This window comes from Rhyacophila brunnea, unplaced genomic scaffold, assembly GCF_057557595.1.
Source record: "Rhyacophila brunnea isolate RB1 unplaced genomic scaffold, BYU_Rbru_1.0 scaffold_1, whole genome shotgun sequence".
NCBI lineage: Eukaryota > Metazoa > Arthropoda > Insecta > Trichoptera > Rhyacophilidae > Rhyacophila > Rhyacophila brunnea.
Window position 1 is genome coordinate 6,017,087 of NW_028232751.1, and position 19,434 is coordinate 6,036,520.

The 19,434-nt window shown below is 35.0% G+C and overlaps 1 protein-coding gene across 1 annotated transcript in view; it reads right to left on the reverse strand.

The window, feature by feature from the left end:
- trio (trio Rho guanine nucleotide exchange factor) overlaps positions 1 to 19,004 on the reverse strand; it is a 627,840-nt gene extending 608,836 nt beyond the window's left edge. The window contains exon 1 of the mRNA XM_085940798.1: positions 18,822 to 19,004. The gene's annotated coding sequence lies outside the window, so the exon portion shown is untranslated. The remainder of the gene's footprint in view (positions 1 to 18,821) is intronic.
- Between the last annotated feature and the right edge of the window lie 430 nt (positions 19,005 to 19,434).

The following is a 19,434-nucleotide window of genomic DNA, read 5'->3' on the forward strand; positions in this document are numbered from 1 at the left end:
CAGTAAATTTAAAAAATGGAAGATTTTTTTATGTGCGAGCAAGAAAGTATTCGGAGGCCGCGCGCTATAACTTGTAATTGATGAGAAAATCATTCCGGAAAGGACGAATAACTAAGCGCGTAATACCTTTCAATTCAAAAATGCAACTGAAATAATCAGGGAACTCAGAAATAATCTGTTCTGTGGAAATATTAATATAAGTATATATTATGTAATATGTTTCTAACCATTAGAAACGGACGCAAAAAAATTATTTTAGATGAAATAAAAAAATATATGAATAGGCGGTAAAATATGAGATGGATTATATCCTTTGCAAACCTCTGTAAAACAATAAAATATTATTTATTATATATAAAAGGTATTTATTTATTGTAAAATTCACTATCTCAACGGTCCATTCCAAAATGAAAACAATTATATATTATGAAATATATTTAGGTAGGGTTTTGCATCTGGGTTCACTATCTAAGAGCAAATATTTCCGTTCTCCCTGAGTGTACCTGAGAAAATTTATGATTGTTGATTCTGAGAAAACCAGCGACCATCGTGTCGCATCATCCTATCAATTATTATAATTTAACAATAACTAAAAATACAAATAAACGTACAGGCGAAAAAAAATCCTATATGTAATATTTTTGCATGGCGAATTTCTTGAAATTTGGCATACTGTTTGTGGCCCGGCACCGGGCCGCGGACGACCGATTGGAGAACACTGATATAAATAATAATAGTATGCATTAGCGGCTTCTCCCTTAGGTCATTTGGTCATTGACCTTCCAAAAATAAATATCTTACAATCTATGTAGGTTATAATCTAAGATGTAGGTACAATGTCTTATAATTATCGGTTAACTCGTCAACTCGGGACGCACGCTAACCGTGTGTATAAAATTTAAACAGAAGGAATCACGATCGGTTGCTGTGTAGTGTATACCTTGGGTCATTTCGCAACCTGCCGGGATAAAATATTTATAAATATTTCTCTTTCTCTCTCATTTTTCCTATGTCAGACGAAGAGAAGAACAAAACCTTTTTCTTTTTCTTCATATTATTTTGTCGCCGTATTAGGCGTGACTTTGGTCATTGCCAGAAATGAAAGAGATGTAAATTTTCAATGTGTTAAAATGAAACAGGTATAAAATTAGCGAGCGTGTTTTGTTTTGGTAAACCTTTTTATACTTATTTGTTATCGCTTCCTATTGTTTAAAATTTGCATTTGCAATTTCAATGTTTGTATGCAGTTTAGTTTAAATCCAACCTTTGAGTAATACGCATTGATTGGATTCATTGTGTTAAACCATTGTATACAAGTTATCGCTTAAAATGTCATCTGCCATATTTATCATAAAATTTACCTTCTAATAAAATCAGTGGAAATATAAAAAGTGTTTTATATATATAAATGATCCCGCCGTTCCATATCAGTACACAACACTTTTTCTGACAGTGACAGTTAAATGAAAAATGAAGCTAAGCTACGGTATTTTATTAAATGTGTTTGATTGTTTGATGTGAAATGGACATTTTTTGAAGAGTAAGTAGGTACCTATCTATAACAATTTCTAGCACTTTTTTTATAATGTTTAAAAACCCAATTTGCAATACGTTTTTTAAGTATACAACGAAAAGCCAAGCTCCAATAATATTATTACTTATTTAAAAATGACCCCCTAAGTGTTCTACCTAGGGCCGCCAATGATAGTATGTATGGTACGATAAAGGACGATTATAAAAAAATATAAAAAAGGAATACTTATGTATACGTAGCTCACCGACAATGTCAATTTCTGAAAGTAGCTCACATCCTTATTGAGTTTGGAGACCGCTGCCTTAGTATGTTGGCATAAGTATGTAATTACTTACCTGTATAAGTTCACAGAAACCGGCTAGGTATATACAATGAAAAATAATCTCGAAAGCACAGGATCCTTGCATTATCAATCCCAGGATTATAGGATCAAGAGATAGACCAAAGTTCAGGAAGAACTTCGGAATTACAAACCGTAAAAGTTGCGAATATATCCAACCCTAGTGCCAAATCGAAGGAAAAGTTTGACGACCGGATCAGCGGATGCTGATTACATGACGACATACGCCTTACCACCAAATTACCTACCTATACAATACTTTATAAACATTTGCCTCGACAGAAATGCATTTGCATAAACATTTGGCTGAAACTAAAGCATGTCCACGCTTGCAAACATTGCCATCAAACGAATTGTAATTAAGACAGTCCACATCGTATATATATGCGCGCTTTAAACAGTCGACAAGTTTGTATATCTTGGATCGACCATCAGTGGAAAGGGCGGATGCGAAGCGGAAATAAGAAGGCGCACACAAATTGCAAAAAGTGCGATGACACGCCTTACCACTATATGGAAGGATCGGGGAATTTCGATTGTCACAAAAATGATGCTTGTGCAAACATTGGTGTTCTCGATATTCCTATACGGAGTCGAGTTGTAGACCCTGAAGGCAAGAGAACGGAAGGCAATTGATGCCTTTGAGATGTGGTGTTGGCGTCGAATGCTTCGCATTTCTTGGATGGAGCACAGGACGAACCAGTCAATCATCCAGGGACTGAAGATAAAGGAACGGCTCTCGACGATATGTCTGAGAAGAATTCTGCAGTTTTTTGGACATATTGTCAGGCGCGGACCGGACAACCTGGAGAGACTGGTAATCTTGGGCGAAGCAGAGGAAGAGCGTCTGCGCGATGGAGCGACCAAGTGAAAGAGCTGACTGGGGGCACCATCCATTCTGCCCTGAGAGAAGCGGAAGATCGAGAAGGATGGAAAGTCTTGGTCGCTCAAAGGATGGCGAAATTTAAATGTGGTCACGATCCTCAGCCATGAGTGCACGACCAAGAAGAAGAATCAAAATAACACTTACGAGACCAAGCATCGCCAGTTCCCGTGAGATAAAATAAAATGTCGGCACTTCGGGTTTGTACAATGTGATACAAAGATGGTGTAGGTATGTAGGTGAGTACCTACTACCTGTGAATTTGATGTTGTTTACCAGTGAAATAGCATATTTTTATAATAGAATTTTTAAGAGCTTATTGATGTTCTAAATATACATGTAGGTATATATCACACGACGTTGTCGCAAATTTGAGACAATTAAATTCAAATTTTCCTAATTTCTCTTCTTCTTCCACTCTGTCACGACCCAGCATTGGGGCATAGGTCAAGTACAAGTTCGCGCCACTTCCCTCGGTCCATCGCCAACTCTTGCGCCTCCCGTCATGTCAGACCTGCAGCACGTAGGTCGCTTTTGTAGCACTGCTGCAGGGTGAGGGAGGGCCGGCCACGGCGACGGAACCCTTAAGTGTCGCACTCTTTGGCGGCGTCCGGAACACGTGTCCCAGCCACGTAAAGCATCTCTTCGTGATAACCTCAATCAAAGAAGGCTGCCCATGAACTCGGGTGTTTGTAACGCGGTAGTACCAATGTACCGCTAAGATTCGGCGGAGGTATCGATTGTCAAGCTCGAAAGCCGAAACTCTTGAAGCTTAGTAAGATGCCATATCTCACAGCCATACAGGAGCACAGGTAGCACGCACGCGTTAAACAAACGACATTTGGTCCTCACAGAATACACCCTTGACCTACATGCGACTCCAAGTTGGTTGAACGCATCCCGCCATACCCATGCGGATTCCAAGCTCACTAGAAATATCAATTTCACAATTTTATTGTTGATACTTTAAATGTAGATATTGTACCTTTTTAATTCAAGGTTATATACGTTTATCGTAGATACAGCGACAAACACATTTTGACAATAGCCGATATACTGGATTATTTGTTAGTTTGGGTTAGTTTAGGTTAGGTTAGGTTATCCGAACAAATAATCCAGTATATCGGAAAATATACTAAAAATACTATACCTAATTTTAAAGGATTCGAGAAGAAAAATGTTCCTGTACTATAGCTTTTTCAGAAATCCTATAATTTTTACCCATTTGTACAATCAATATTGAACAAGATGGCAACACTGCTCTCCATTCATAATATGAGATTTTTTTATAATATATCCCGCTTATCGCGGTCTTTTAAACAAAGTAGATATAATGGTTGTTAAAGTCCATGTTTTATTTCGATGTTTTCCAAACAAATAATAAACCCGTCATAGCGAGCAACCCATAAAAATAATATATGAATGCGATAACTCCAGCGCCCCTTTTAAATAATACATATTATTATTTTTAAGTAATACCCAATAAATAATAAATTCATCATAAGAAGCACCAGGGAACTCAGAAATATTTATTTTCTTTTCTGTGAGAAGCACATACTTGAACCCATAATTTTATCATTAGTTGACTGGAATACGTAAAATGAAGAGCGAAAGTTGTGAGTTGTGACTCAATACATTATATAGTTATATTATAATACTAAAACACAATCACTACTAACATTTTAATTACCTTTTAATTACTACATTTAAATAACATTTTAATTAGTATATCTAATGGCCAACTACTCCAAACGCGCCAGTCGCGGTGGTAGCACCAAATGAGTTCAGATTAAACGCCGCAGTAAGTACCTACCTACCTACTTTAATTAAATTTCTACTTTGGTTAACCTATTCACTGTGGACCTTTAAATTAATATTTAATTACCACATTTAAATAACATGCTAATTATATCTAATGGGCAACGCACCAGTTGCGCTGGACGCAGTGAATGGGCTAATGATAGGACTGATTTCGTCTGCTTAGGAAACGTCAACGGCTATTAAATTCAAAAATGTTGAAAAAAAACCTTGTTCTATAATCTATAGAGATGTAAAATTCTCGTGCACCCAATATTAATTCAATTTCAATGCAATTTTTAAAAAAAATAACATTTACAAGTTTAAGACGTTCACAACATGACATGAAACATTATTATAAAGAAGGAAAAAAAGTAATAAAAGCGATAAAAAGAGAACATAATTTATTATAAACATACAAAAGCAGTGAAAATACAATTATTTATAGATATATAGAAGTGCAAAGAAGTACATCGAGTTTGCTAAGGAGACCCTATTTTAAGAATTTATAAAATACCGTCCACCTAAACTCATCTCACGCTGGTGGAATATATCAACACCCGAAGCAATTTGGTTGAAGATAGTTATCGCCCTCCCAATTGGCATTACCAGTGGCAGGTTGGTTTTGCACCTTGGGAAAATAAACAACTGATGCTCCCTATTTCTAAGATAGTTATCAGGGACACACCGCCCAGAGTGGCAGAGTTCTCGTTTATACATTGTATGAGTCGAAAAAAATACGTAGCTTCTAAATTGCAGACTGCAGTAATGTGTAAGCATACCTAAGCCCAGTCGCACATTGAAAATCGTCTCGACTGGGATAATAGTCATACATCAAAACTGAGCGCAACATGATACTTTTTATGTGCGTACAGCAAGACCGTGCGAGGACAGTGACGTCACGACAGTGGTGTGCCTCCAGATGTTTTTCAAACTAAAATGTTCTATTCCAGCAGTGTGCGAAGGACCATAATATAACGTGTGTTTCGTGAATATATGACGTCACATCGACGTATTCGACACGTTGCGGGCGAGACGAGTTTTGATGTGAGAGCCGGCTAATAGAAAGTCAGTTGGATAAAGCCACGGATAGTATCCATACAACCTCAAGTTAATGTATGGATCAGAATGCTAAGCACTCAACCAACAGAATGAAAGAACGATGTTTTTGTATGAGAGACACAGGTGAATTGACTACAACAGTATGAAAAATATTGAAACACAGAACTTACAATTTGTTAACACTGCGTAGAGTTGGATTTATTATCTATTATTAATTATAAAAACATTGTCAGTTGTCACTAACTATTTATATTCACTTTACAAGTGTGAAACTATCACAATATAAATAATTACAAGATAAAAAGAACTTTTTATATACAACGTTTTTACATTTTCTGTTGAATTATTATGCTCAATATGCTCAAACTTGTACTTGATATGAAGTAAATAAAAAACAAACAAACAAATATAGAATACTGAAATGTCATTTTGACATTTCATTTTGATTTCCATAGTAACGCACGTATATATTAATAATTTAGTGGCTAGGACCACCCCCTTAGCAACCAATAATAGTCTTTTACTTTTTACGGATTTTTCTGAAATAAGTTTCCATACAAAACGGAATCAACCGAAAATGAATTCAATTCTGCTTAAAGATGGCTAAAAGTAAGAAAAGAATGCATTGGCATCGTGTTCTGATGTATTCTAAAAGTTTAAAATGTCTAGCTAGTCTGGAAGTTAGTTAAAAATCGATTGCAAGATTTGTACTGGACAAACAAGAATACGAGCTAATAAAAACGTTATAAAATACAGACGGTGCTGGATCCCGGAAAAGTTACTAGCATGGCGGGAGGTATATCCACGTAGGTATCGCATGAGGATAAAAATATAAGACTGGGACGACGAGACCAGTCACCAGGTTTTAGACTAGTCATCCACCAGGTGGTTGCACTATGCGTACGCCACAGGTGATTTGAAGATGGTCGGCCAAAATAATTGTAAAGTGTTTTAATACATAACGGCAAACAAGACAATGGCAATTTGTATTGATTATAATATACTTATTACTAGGTTTAGGATTCGTAGGTATTTAAATATTTTTTTGAGCGGCCCCACAACAAAATATCAAAAATATCTATCGGTTTCAGATAATTTGAAACATTTAAGCCCTATTTGTTAAGTATACATTTTTACCATAGACGGAAGCATGCACGATGAAATTGCTCAAAGAACAAAGCTGGGATGGAGTGCTTTCGGACGTCTGAATAGTATCTTCAAGAGTGACCTACCATCATGTCTTAAGCGTAGAGTGTTCAACCAATGTGTGCTACCCGTGCTCACATATGGCTGCGAGACGTGGACTCTCAACACGAGAGATGTCCAAAGGCTAAGAGTCGCACAGCGAGGTATGGAGAGGTGTATGTTAGGCATCATGCGAAAGGACCGTAAGAGAAACGAATGGGTTAGGAAGCAGACAGGAGTACACGATGTAATAGACGTTGTCAAACAGCTGAAATGGAGATGGGCGGGGCACATTGCTCGCCGAAAGGACGGCCGCTGGACAAATGCCGTCACCCAGCGGTACGCAAGGGGCACGAAACGGCCACAGGGTCGCCCTAAAAGCCGCTTGATTGACGAACTGGTAAAGTTCGGCGGAAATACGTGGCAGCGAAAGACACAGGACCGAGAGAGTTGGAAGAAGCTTGAAGAGGCCTTCATCCAGCAGTGGATTGACCCCGGCTGATGATGATATATTTTTACATATTCTAGGTTTAAGAACATATTTTCACAAAAACACAAAATTTCAACTACAATCACTACCCCCTCAACCCGTGATAACTAGGTGGGGAACTTGGCTAGTGCAGTCAATTACTGTACTGCGAATTTGGAAAAATTACAAGAAATTATGGAGATGCTTGATGAAGAAGATTCCAACTCTATTTCAATAGTAAAAGAAATAATGGGAAACCGTTCCATAAAAAATGAATTGGCATCCATCACTTCAAATTATGGTCATCTGGTAAACACAATTGAAATGTTAGAATCATATGGATTAGTCACTAGTGGAGCAAATTAATATTTTAAACAATACTGCTGCTAAAATAAGAAATGTTCCTGGACCAATTGAAATAAAAATAAGCACAAAATTAAATAGTGTTTTAAACAAAAATACTGGACTTCAAACGCTGCAGAATATTAAAACTGTTTTGGAAAATCCATCAGATGTTTCAATTTTTTCTACTTCAGAAATAGTTTCATTTACATACGCAATAATAACATCTGTAAAAGTGGAAAGAAGTTTTTCTATGTATAAAAATTTGCTAAGATCAAATCGTCATTTTCGAAAGTTTGAAGCATTATTTTATTATTTATTGTAAGTAATAAAGCGTTTTCTGTTTGTGAATAAATAATAAATTAAACTGTTGAAATACCTATATTCTTATATATGATTTATTGTCATACTTACATTTTTAGCACCTATTTTTGTTTTTAGCACATAATTATGAAATTTTAAAAACATATTTTCCAATTATATCTACATATTATTCATTTTTTAGCACCTAAAAATCCTAAGCCTACTTACTTATTACAATAAATGGCTGCGTGTAAAAAAATATTAACTAAGTAAGTACATAAGGTACCCAATGATATCAATGGACATCAATGGATCTATAAATACTTATACCGCAAGAAATCAGTGGTAAGGGGTGCAAGTAGGTTGTTAAGATCCGACATGAATAGTGCACACCAAACTTTGTCAGTCATACTTACTTATTTGATTTCATTGAACTAAGAATACAAACTGCAGATGGTTTTTCAAAATCGATTAAACCCTACCTAATTCAAACCATAATAGTTTAAGTATGATAATGGCCGATCTGACAAAAATAGTGCACACTTTTTCAATCGTACTTACATACTCTACAATTATTTGTAGTGTTAGTTAAAAAAAATACCTTTTTTAGTTACCAAGTTTAGTGTGCATTATTTATATCCGATCTTAACAGTCTACCTCCACCCTTCGCGACTGCAAAAAATATACCGATTCGACCCCGTTTCGTTGTGGACATTTTAAATTTAACAAGGAGCGTTTTTATAAAACTATGTTTTGTTGGGATCTTACTTACGTGATGCATTTTGTGCTTTTTGCCGAGTCAAATTTAAAAAAAGAATGGCTCCATTTCAAGATAATGTACCTACATTCAAAAAAAACCCAACGAGTTAGAGTATTCTTGATCTGAAGAGTTATAATTTCTTATCGTTTGCAAATCCATTGCACAGTAACCAACAAACGCGATTTAAAACTAAGTATCCGCATATTGTGTCCACCGATTAAACTTAGATTATGGCCACACAGTGGCTTCAAGTCGAACTTTCAGTAGGTATGTATTTTTAAGAACCTACAGTAAACATAGGCCGGGGCCTGGACCTGTAAATCTGAGTATAGGTAAGCACTGATAATCGTAATGAGAAAAAATATTTATTGTTATTGCTTAGTTAGTGGGTAAATTTTAACTTAAATAAAATAATTAGAAGATTAAAAGAACTTTTAATATACCACGTTTTTAAACTTTCTGTACGAATCATATAAACTTGACAATTATATTTATTAATAAATACTTTTTTTTGTACTATATGATAGAAATACTGAATAAATATAGAATACTGAAATGTCATTTTGACATTTCATATTGATTTCCATAGTAACGCACGTATAAGTAGATATATTAATAATTTAGTTGCTAGGACCCACTCACCAACCATTAATACTTAGTGTTTTACTTTTTACAATTTTTTTTCCGAAACATACAAAACAGAATTCACTGAAAATGAATTCAATTCTATTTAAATATGGCTAAAGGTATTAAAATAATGCATTGTAATCGTGTTCTGATATATTCTAAAAGTTTCAAATGTGTATCTATTCTATCTATCTATTCGGGTAGTTAGTTAAAAATCTTGGACAAACAAGAATACGAGCTAGTGAAAACGTGGTAAAATAGGTAGGTACTTATCATTAGAATATTTTTATTCACATTAAAAATTAGTGTTCATTAAAACTTTGTCATAATTATTCTGTAATTTATTAGGACGTCATACAATATGGAATATAGGTATAGGTACATTATGACATTGTATGTACCTTGTTGATTAATTAATTTTACCTGCATTGCAATAAGGGTACGTACATACTATACTACAGATTCGCATGTATTTGACATAATCCGGTAACGTGTCCAATATGAGAGTGCATCGAAGGGTGAATCTTTGTACCTATAATCATGATAAATTTCAATAATTACAAACGTTTATTCTATCTTTGAAGAGAAAAAATTATTCCGTTTTCAACCTTATTATTTTGATTTTAATCTTTACCTCGGAAGAGTTTTCTTCTTCATTTTAAGAGTAATATTAAGTACCTATGTAGTTGATTCTGGTTTACTTTTAAGTCTGGGAGGGGGGTAATATGATTTAATACAAATTGATTTGGGGTAAAAAGGTTCTACGACCCATGTTATACAATCTACATTAACGTCGACTGAATCACCAATATATGTATTTATAATATTGTAATCCTTATGAATTATTGAGACATTCTCGTTGGAGCTAAATATAATTTCGAGCGTTCGTTCAGTTAGGTAGGTACTTGTTAAGTTCCTATTCAAATGATTTTGAAAAACTACTTAGGTACGGGGTAAAGTAAATCATTCTACATTGGTGCGATTGGCGATTCGTAGATGCATTGGCATTGTTTTCTACAATTTATGTTTGAATGCTGGAAAACAATTATCAATACGACTGCAACTGCAAATCGCATTTTACCCGCCGTAGAATGATATATCCATATGTGTGGCGTTGATCATATTGTCTAGTTACCTCAATATGAAAGAAAATGGTCAGCTGAATGCAGAACAATTCTAGCTCACATTTAAAGTATTTCAGAAGAGAGTTCTTTGAACAACCTTCTTCAATTATTTAATATTTGTATAGATAAATGTATACCTACATCATATTTTAGTAGGATTATTGATGAATAAATGTGTATATGTTACGCCGAATGTGCGAAATTGACTATTACATGAAATGGGCAAATTTTTGCCTAAATCATGAAAAATGCAAGCTCGTTGCTTTATTCATGAATTAGGCAAACTGTCTGCCGAGTGCGAGAATTCGGCAGTAATTTTTTATCCCTAGTTCATGCATTGGGCAAATTAGATAGTAGCGCTACGCTGGTGTTTTTTTGCAACTAATCAAACTAACCAAATGTGTCAAATGTCATTGATCATATAAAAATATACCAATCAATAACTACAATGACGTTCATATCCATTTACTATCCCCAAAAAAATCTAGAACTATAATATGATAACGGAAGAATTTTATGAAAAGGTATTTTCGCGATTTGATTCGTGCAATGGTCTCAGGCAATGGTCGATGGTTTGTTTGTGATAGTATGATTTGATAGTTTGTTGACTATTGTTAACTAACCTCAAAATAGACATTCGGTTGAATTCAAAATTAAAAAACCTAACCTAACCTAATAATAATAATATTATATTATGTCAAATTCTGACTAATAAAACCATCCGTATTAAATTTACTTTTTCTACTGTCATGTTGACAGTTTAAGAATTCCATACCCTGGCGAATTCACGCACTCGGCAGATAATTTACCTAATTCATGAATAAGACAGCGGGCTTGACTATTATATGAGTTAGGCAAAATTTTGCCCATTCCATGTAATAGTCAATTTCGCATATTCGGCGTAACATATTATATAATATAAACAATAAATAACTTAAATAATATGATGATTCAAATAACACTTTTGTAAATTATTTCAAATGTGAGTTAGAATAGTTATTTATTCGCTGAGGAAATAATAAGCGCATTGCAAATAGTCGGTGCATATTGGGGCTTGTATTGCTGTCATAAATGCACACTTTCAGCTCAGTGCAATTCTAACATTTAAAATAACATGACAAGCGAATTCCCGTGTGAGCCTTTTAAGAAATTGCAACGTATGTACCTAATACTTTTCAGTGATAAAGCGTCATACTAAAGATGGGAATAACCCGAAAGAGATCAATAAATACACTGTAGTGCCTAGTTTATCGGCATCCGCTCCTTCAAACTATAAAGAGAACTTTTGGAACAAGTATCTAGTTTAATAATAATATTATGTTGAGGGCAACGTTCCCTCTAATTTTTCTATTGTGTGTGCGGATCAGTAACGCATCTGAGCAGAGGCGTAACTAGGGTTGGTGTCACCCATCAGTGACAGGTCGTCACCCGGTGCGGTAAATGTGCACCCCCCCCCCCCCCACAAACACACACATTCAAATTTTCATTAAAACTTAGTCGCACTTGACCTTCGTCTTCCGAGAAATGAGTCAATGAATTGTGCATGTGATGGTTTCGTGCATTCGAGCAAAACTAAAATCTGGCAAAGGAAACTTTCTTTTACAATATTTTTGTGTGAGGCCCGTGCGGGGATGAAAACATGTGTGCGGACACGTTTTGGTAGGTGTGCGCGCGCACACGCACATACCTTACAGGGAACATTGGACTTAAGGGTTTTATAAAGACATCCCTCACACTGTGACACCGGTGAAAGCAACATCCGAAGAAATATTATGCAAGAAAGTAGAAGGTATAGTTTTGGCAGGCAGACTAAGTACCTCCTGAATATTCCTTGACATGCCTAAGGTCAGTACGGGATATTTCCCGTAAATAGGTACTAAAAGAATTTTAGAACGGTAATTGGCAATTCTATCAGGAGAACTTTTTAGAGAGAAAATTTTTCTGTTTGAAAAGCTTTGAAATGTATTAATCTTCAATGTGACAAAAGGACACAATATCTGCAAGTGCACTACAAACACTAAAAATGCCGAAAGAGCCTTCTGAAAATGTAAAAAAATAACGTACTACCTATATGGCACGTCTGCCATAGAAACTTCAGAGGATTTTTACAGATGGCACGTTATTTGTACATCACATGCGGACCATCAAATATGCACCTTATGAACAATATTTAGTATAGCTTGGAATTGAAAATAGCGTGTCCTCTGGTGGGCTTGTGCAGCTACTGTGGGCGCATATGAGAACCACTGGTATAGATATATTCTACAACCTAAAAAATATCGATTCAAATACACAATCTCACAATAATGAAAAAAAATATTTTTTTTACTACCAATCTGAACAAGACAAAAACAGACATCTGACAAAATTGCAATAACATTTTGATGGCAAAAGGGGCCATTTGCATTATATTGTCAAATATCTCGGTTAAACCGAATATTATTATTTATTTTTCTTAAACTAAACAAATAACACACCGACAGTTAAACAATACTAAAATTGTATGTACCTACCTAGGTATATCACTCAATTATTTTGTTTACTAGAGTAAATTGGAATCTTATTTTTGCTTTCGTGAACATTCTCGAAAATGAAAGATGGTCCCTACTGCCATCTGACTACCGACAGTGGAAGTGTTAGATTTCCCCACCCTTAAAAAGTCACGGTGAAAAAATCTGCCAAACAAAAAGTCTTCTGTGATATCTGATAAGGAAGACTTTATCCTATTTAGCTTCAGCCATGCATTGAGTTCATGTTACTTAAAATACCTAATCGTAACAGGAGAGTTATCTTATCAAGTATAAAAGTCATGGAAACAGGGAACTCAGAAATAATGGGAACTGAAATAAGTACGTAACGGGTAAGGCGAAGCAGGTAACCGACTCGAGTAAGGAAGAATCCGAGTTAAACTTACACACGTGTTAAGAATACGTTTTACGTCGAATACTAAAAACTGCTCTCGGTTTATGCATTTACGCTCATTTAATGTTGGTGTATTACACACACTATTGCACGTGCATAATGCGTGCTTCATTTTCGTAGGACACTCACGCATTCAAGACCCTGCATCAAGATGCGGCGTATTGAATATAGCCTATCGGTATTCTATTTATTATCTGTATTGTGCATGGAAAGCTCAAGTAAAGTGTACTGTTTCTTTTCGAGAAGGAGAGCACGCCGGTGTCAGTGCACATTTCGAGGAACACGGGTTTCAGCAGGTAAGCCACCTATAAACCCGCAGTGTTACCTGGCAGATGGTTCCTTTTTATTTTCTATTCCGAATTTTGAAAAAAAACAGCGTTTTTAAAGTGTTAAGCTGATAAGGTAGTCGATTAGGGTCTAATTTTTAGAATAATATAAATATTTTATTTCGAAATGAAAACGTCATTGCAGCAGTGACGTCCCTAGTCAAAATGCCGCCCCATTTTCATACAGTATTTTGGTACTGCTCGGTTACACGGAATACAGCGGAAAACGCATTTTGAAAATAGCCGATAAACTGGATTATTTGTTAGTTTAGGTTTGGTTAGGTTAACCTAACAAATAATCCAGTTTATCGGCTATTTTCAAAATGCGTTTTCCGCTGTATTCCGTATAACCGAACAGTACCAGTATTTTTTATCATCCTTTCACTACTCCAATATCTAATAAACATTACTAACAAAATACCTATTATACCACTAAAACATACTACAGCATAACCTCGTTTTTACGTGCCCGGAATTCACGTTTTCCCGGCAATTGCGTGTAATTTTTTCAGTCCCAATGTATTTCAGTACATTTATACCCGAATTTACGTTTTTCTTTCCCGCGATTTACGTCGGAAATATTCAAAATATGCGAGTTACGCGCGCTTAACAATGATTGGGTCGTGACATTCGATTGGCGTAAGGTGAGAATTACATAACAAAAATGCAACAAACTAATATAGGTACATGATTTTTTTAATAAAAAATAAAAAAAAATTCAATAAAAATTTAAATTGAATGTTGTTTTTTAATAAAACGTTATTTTTTAGAAACATAAAATTTAAATGTTCTTTTTTTCAATACCCCCCTTTTACATTTTCCCTCCAATTAGGTTTTTTTTCTTCAGTCCCTTAAAAAACGTAAACTAGGGGTTATACTGTACTTAAATTCAATTTAGATAGGTATAAAAAGCGAATAAATATATCTAAATTATCAGAGTCTGAGGTTCCATATTATATAGAATCTGTATTATGGTTGATATTCTGACACATTTGGTTTGTACCATTTAGCAATACACAGATTTATTATTTCCACACCATTTTTACTAAGCTATTATTGTAGGTAGGTACAACATGTAAACAAAATAATTTTAGCTAAGTATGTCTATATACTAAATGATTCTCCTCGATTTGCCGCCCTTCGAGTAACTGCCGCCCCCAAGCGACGCTCAATCTGTCTACCCCCACGGGACGTCACTGCATTGCAGAATTAGTGAACATGCGTTGCGTGCGTGTATCGATATGTAGATATAATTTATAATGAACGCCACTCGTATGTAGTCTGAAAATGTTTTATGGCTATGCTATTAGAATAAAGTAGTCACATGACTCAGAAGGCAATGAATGACATATTTTTGACACATTTGAAGAACATTAGTAATTTTGTTTTATTCCTCGACAGTCATATTAAAAAGTCTAATATAAAATAATATATCAGTGGCGAAGGGTGGAGGTAGGCTGTTAAGATCTGACATAAATAATTCACATTAACCTTTGTCAGTTATTCGTATTTGTTTATTGAAATAAAACTACAATCAAACCTTAGTTAACCAAACCATAATTGTTTTGGTATGTTATGGACAATTCGACAAAATACATAGCGCACACTTTTTCATTCAAACTTATTTGTTTTCGGTGAATTAAAAATACATATTACACAAATGCTGTTGGTTTTTTTTTTTAATTCATCAAGCTCTGCCTAAACCAAACCATAGTAGATAAAACATATTATTATTCTATCTATAAAATATCCTAAATTATTGTATGGTTAATTAATGGAATAATTGTAGATATTTTATAGATAGACGATTATTTTTTTTACTATTATCTATATGGGTTGGTTTTCGCAGTGTTTAATGTAATTGAATTTTAAAAAACTAACACATCTGTGCACCGGAATCCTGGGAAGACCTTTGGTGTGCCGTGGGCAATGACATTATTAATGGACGACGCACTCAATACAGTAGCTAGCAAGTAAATTCGCGCATTCGCATGTATAGGTAGACGTCACGCAATTTCCATTATGCGATATCACGCATCGGGAATTTATAGCAATATGACCTTTATTGTAATGGCGTTAGAGCAGTGTTTCTAATGCCAATGTTCATTTGAGCGAACCAGTTCGAACCGAACCATTCGGCAGACTCAACAAAAAGCATCAGGAATTTATAGCAATTTCACCTTTATTGTAATGGCGTTAGAAGAGATTATGCCATTCGGCAGACCCGACAATAAAGTGAGTGTCATTTTCTTTTCCAGATGATTCGTCCATATTAATGTCATTGGCCGTGGGTGAGAAAAGGTTGCGGAGTACTGATCAAAAGAGCCCGATAGGTCGAGGTAATAAGGGATAAGAAAGAACACACGATACAACCAAAAAAACCTAATACGATATAATCTTGATTCACATCTTAATTAAAAATTAGTCATTTTAGTCATTAGTTAATTTAGATCACTTTTTTTAAGATTCTCTGAGTTTCAGATCAACTTGCAGATATGAAAAATAAATATGGTTAGTGTAATATTGGAGAAAGAATTCTAATAATTAATAAATGCAGGTACCTATGTACCTTATTAAATTGCAATGAGTAGGTGCGATTTAACTTTCTTTGATTTGTTGTATCCAGAGCGTTGAAGCGGAGCTCGGAGCAGGAGCACGGAGCACTGGAGCAATGGGATTTTACCTGGAGCAGGAGCGGAGCCGGAGCACTGAAAATTTGTAGTGCTCCACTGCTCTGGATGTTTTTTTTTTATTTTTAAATTTTCGTCCTAAAATCCAATGAAAATAGTATATTTTGACACTTTGCAACACTGGAATTATTTGAAATATGACAACACTGCCGAATGATAAATAACCTCACTTTTTTGACAGAAGAGACAAATAATGAGAAGACGATTTGCTGTCGGTTTTGTTTAATAGAATTAATAATGAAAATGACGATTATTTTAAAACTACTTCCTTTTTTATTTTTTTATCATTTCTATAGGTACATTCTTCTCCTTTTTTCTTTCTACCATGTCCGATCCTAATAGCCTGCTGGGCCTTCACAGAGTGGAGGTGTGTATTAACAGATTTTATTTTTACGAGAAATGGATGTCAGCCACTTGCTCAACCTATTAGGTCCATACTCTGACTCATACACAGATTGAAAAACAATATATTGTGTACTTGCCAGACCCAGGATTCGAAACTGGGACCCTCGATACTATAGACCGGCGCTTAAGCGACGCGGCCATCGTAGGTGTTCATTACATTATAATACTTATTAAAACTTTTTATCCGGAGCGGAGCAGACCCTGGAGCGGAGCCGGAGCAAGTGTTAGGTCCCGGAGCGGAGCAACTCAAAAAAGTGTCCGCTCCAACGCTTTGGTTATATCAAATATCACATGTTACGAATACGTATACAGTGAATCAATGTTTTGTTGTGACCTTTGTATTTTTTTTATTGTCATATCGTTAGGAGCATGAGTGACCATCCCTCTATATGTAACATGTGCGGGGCACACGGGCGGCCATACTAGAGGTCGGTCACGTACCACCTTTGTCTCGGTGGTCTTGATGAGTGGTTCATTCGTAACTATCACTACCTACCTATATATTATAATTCAGATAAGTTCTTCTCTACAAGTAGCCCTACAAAAGTATTTAGGTAAATAGTTATATTATTTTATTTAATATTTAGATACTTACAATTTAACAGGCGTCTTTATATAAATAGTGTTCTTAATATCTTAATAATAATTAATATGCGCTATGTTGATGATTGGTAATTTACGAGTATTGCTTAACTACAGTGTGTAACCTCAATATACCTACAAATAAGTAGCAGAATAAAATGTTTCTGTTCGGACCCCCCCCCCCCCCTCCCACAGTGTCACCAAACAAGACTCAAGGTTCGAAGTATCTGGTTATGGAAAATGTACCTACTAGGAAAAGTAGTAGGCGGGGTAAATGGTGAAGTTAGTGCCCTTCCAACCCTTAAATAATATAAAATAAATTATTACCTATGCAATTTTTTTCGACACCATACTATTTTACCCTAGGGGCGGCAGGTTATATGAAAGTATCGTGAAACAGGCAAGTATGGTAAAAAAAGTATGGTGAGGCAGACTGGTAATCAATTTGCGGCAAAAATTCCACGTTAATATTATATTATATGGGTACGCTATGATGACCAAAGTAAATCCTACATGATGTCGTGCATTTTTTTTATCGCGTCGCTATTTCTCGTTGGCGGATATTGTTAGCCTGCTTCATTCAGTAGTTTGAGAAAGCCGATTGCTTGCCCCTCTTTTTATTTAATACCTCTATGATTTTACCCGTGTGCGCGTCTGAAAGTCGACATTTAACTAGCATAATATTACCGGATTGCTGTAAGGTTGGATTTATTGGTAGACTGAACTAAGTGTGAGTATATTTTCGCTGCGTGCAGGCGGCTGTACCCCTCGCTACGGCCCTGATTATTTAACATTATTAAACTACCTATTTATATAGATAGGTACCTACCTAATTAAGTTTGATAAATTAAAATGAATATTAAATGTTGAAGGAAATAGTGCTGGTCACTCTTTAATTTAATTTATTTTAATTATTACCATTTTTTTTTTACAAATTTCGTGTTATATTATGTAGGTATTAGATTTAAATAGCCATCCCGTAAGTGTCTTCGTGCCATAAACATCGTTTGTTTTTTGAATGCAATACACACAATAGCAGCTTTTGCTTTCCTTTCTTGTCAGGTAACACATCATCAAAGCCTACTTTCCTATTTATTATTACATAACGTAACGTTTAAAAAGTAACCGTACATTATTTTATAAATCTGAGGATATTCATACACGAAGTTTGGATGTGTCAAAATATCCTCTTGGGATTGAAACCAATTAAAAAATGAGTAGTCAACACAATGATACTTTGTAACAAAAAAGGTATGTATGTGTAACATGGTGTGTAGTTTCTTGTTCAATAACTCAATAAATTTAAATAAGACCTTATTTATAGATTACAACGGCTAATAGCCCATTAGTCATAGAGTGTAATGTCAAAATGTGATGGTTCTGTTGAGCTTGAGTTGGTAGGTAGGTGTGTTGGTGTAGCGCGGAGATACGATAACCTTACAAAGCGATTAATTCTTTATTTTGTCTTACCGAATCAATTAAACCTCCTATTAATCCAATATAGATAGCACGATACACATTTTTGGCACTATTTTTCACACAAATTCATTTACACACAAAATAATATTAACACTTTACAAAAATAATTATAACATCGCGATTCAACATGATAATAACAATCCGTGCGGGCCATGATGGCGTTTTGACTTGACCAGTGTTGCCAATGCCAAGTCAAAATTTAAAACATCAGTAGATTTTGACAAATAATTATTCAGTAGATTCCATAAAATATCAGTAGATTTTGGAAATTTAAGACTAATTAGAATAACTAATAATATTCATTTTTTATAAACAGTGATTATGTTAGTGGGTAAAATGGCGCTCTTGTGTAGAATTACAATGTAGTCACACATGTGTCATATATCAAAAATGGCGTGCGTAAATAATTTCACGTTTATTATAAAAAAAACCATCAGTTTACTAACAATTATGGAAAAACACAAATATCAGTCGATTTCTTGAATTTCGAAAAAAAAATCAAAAAATCAGTGTATTGGCAGAAAATATCAGTAGATGTACTGAAATTTCAGTAGATAAGGCAACACTGACTACAGTGCTGGCATCTTTTTGTCACCGATTACAG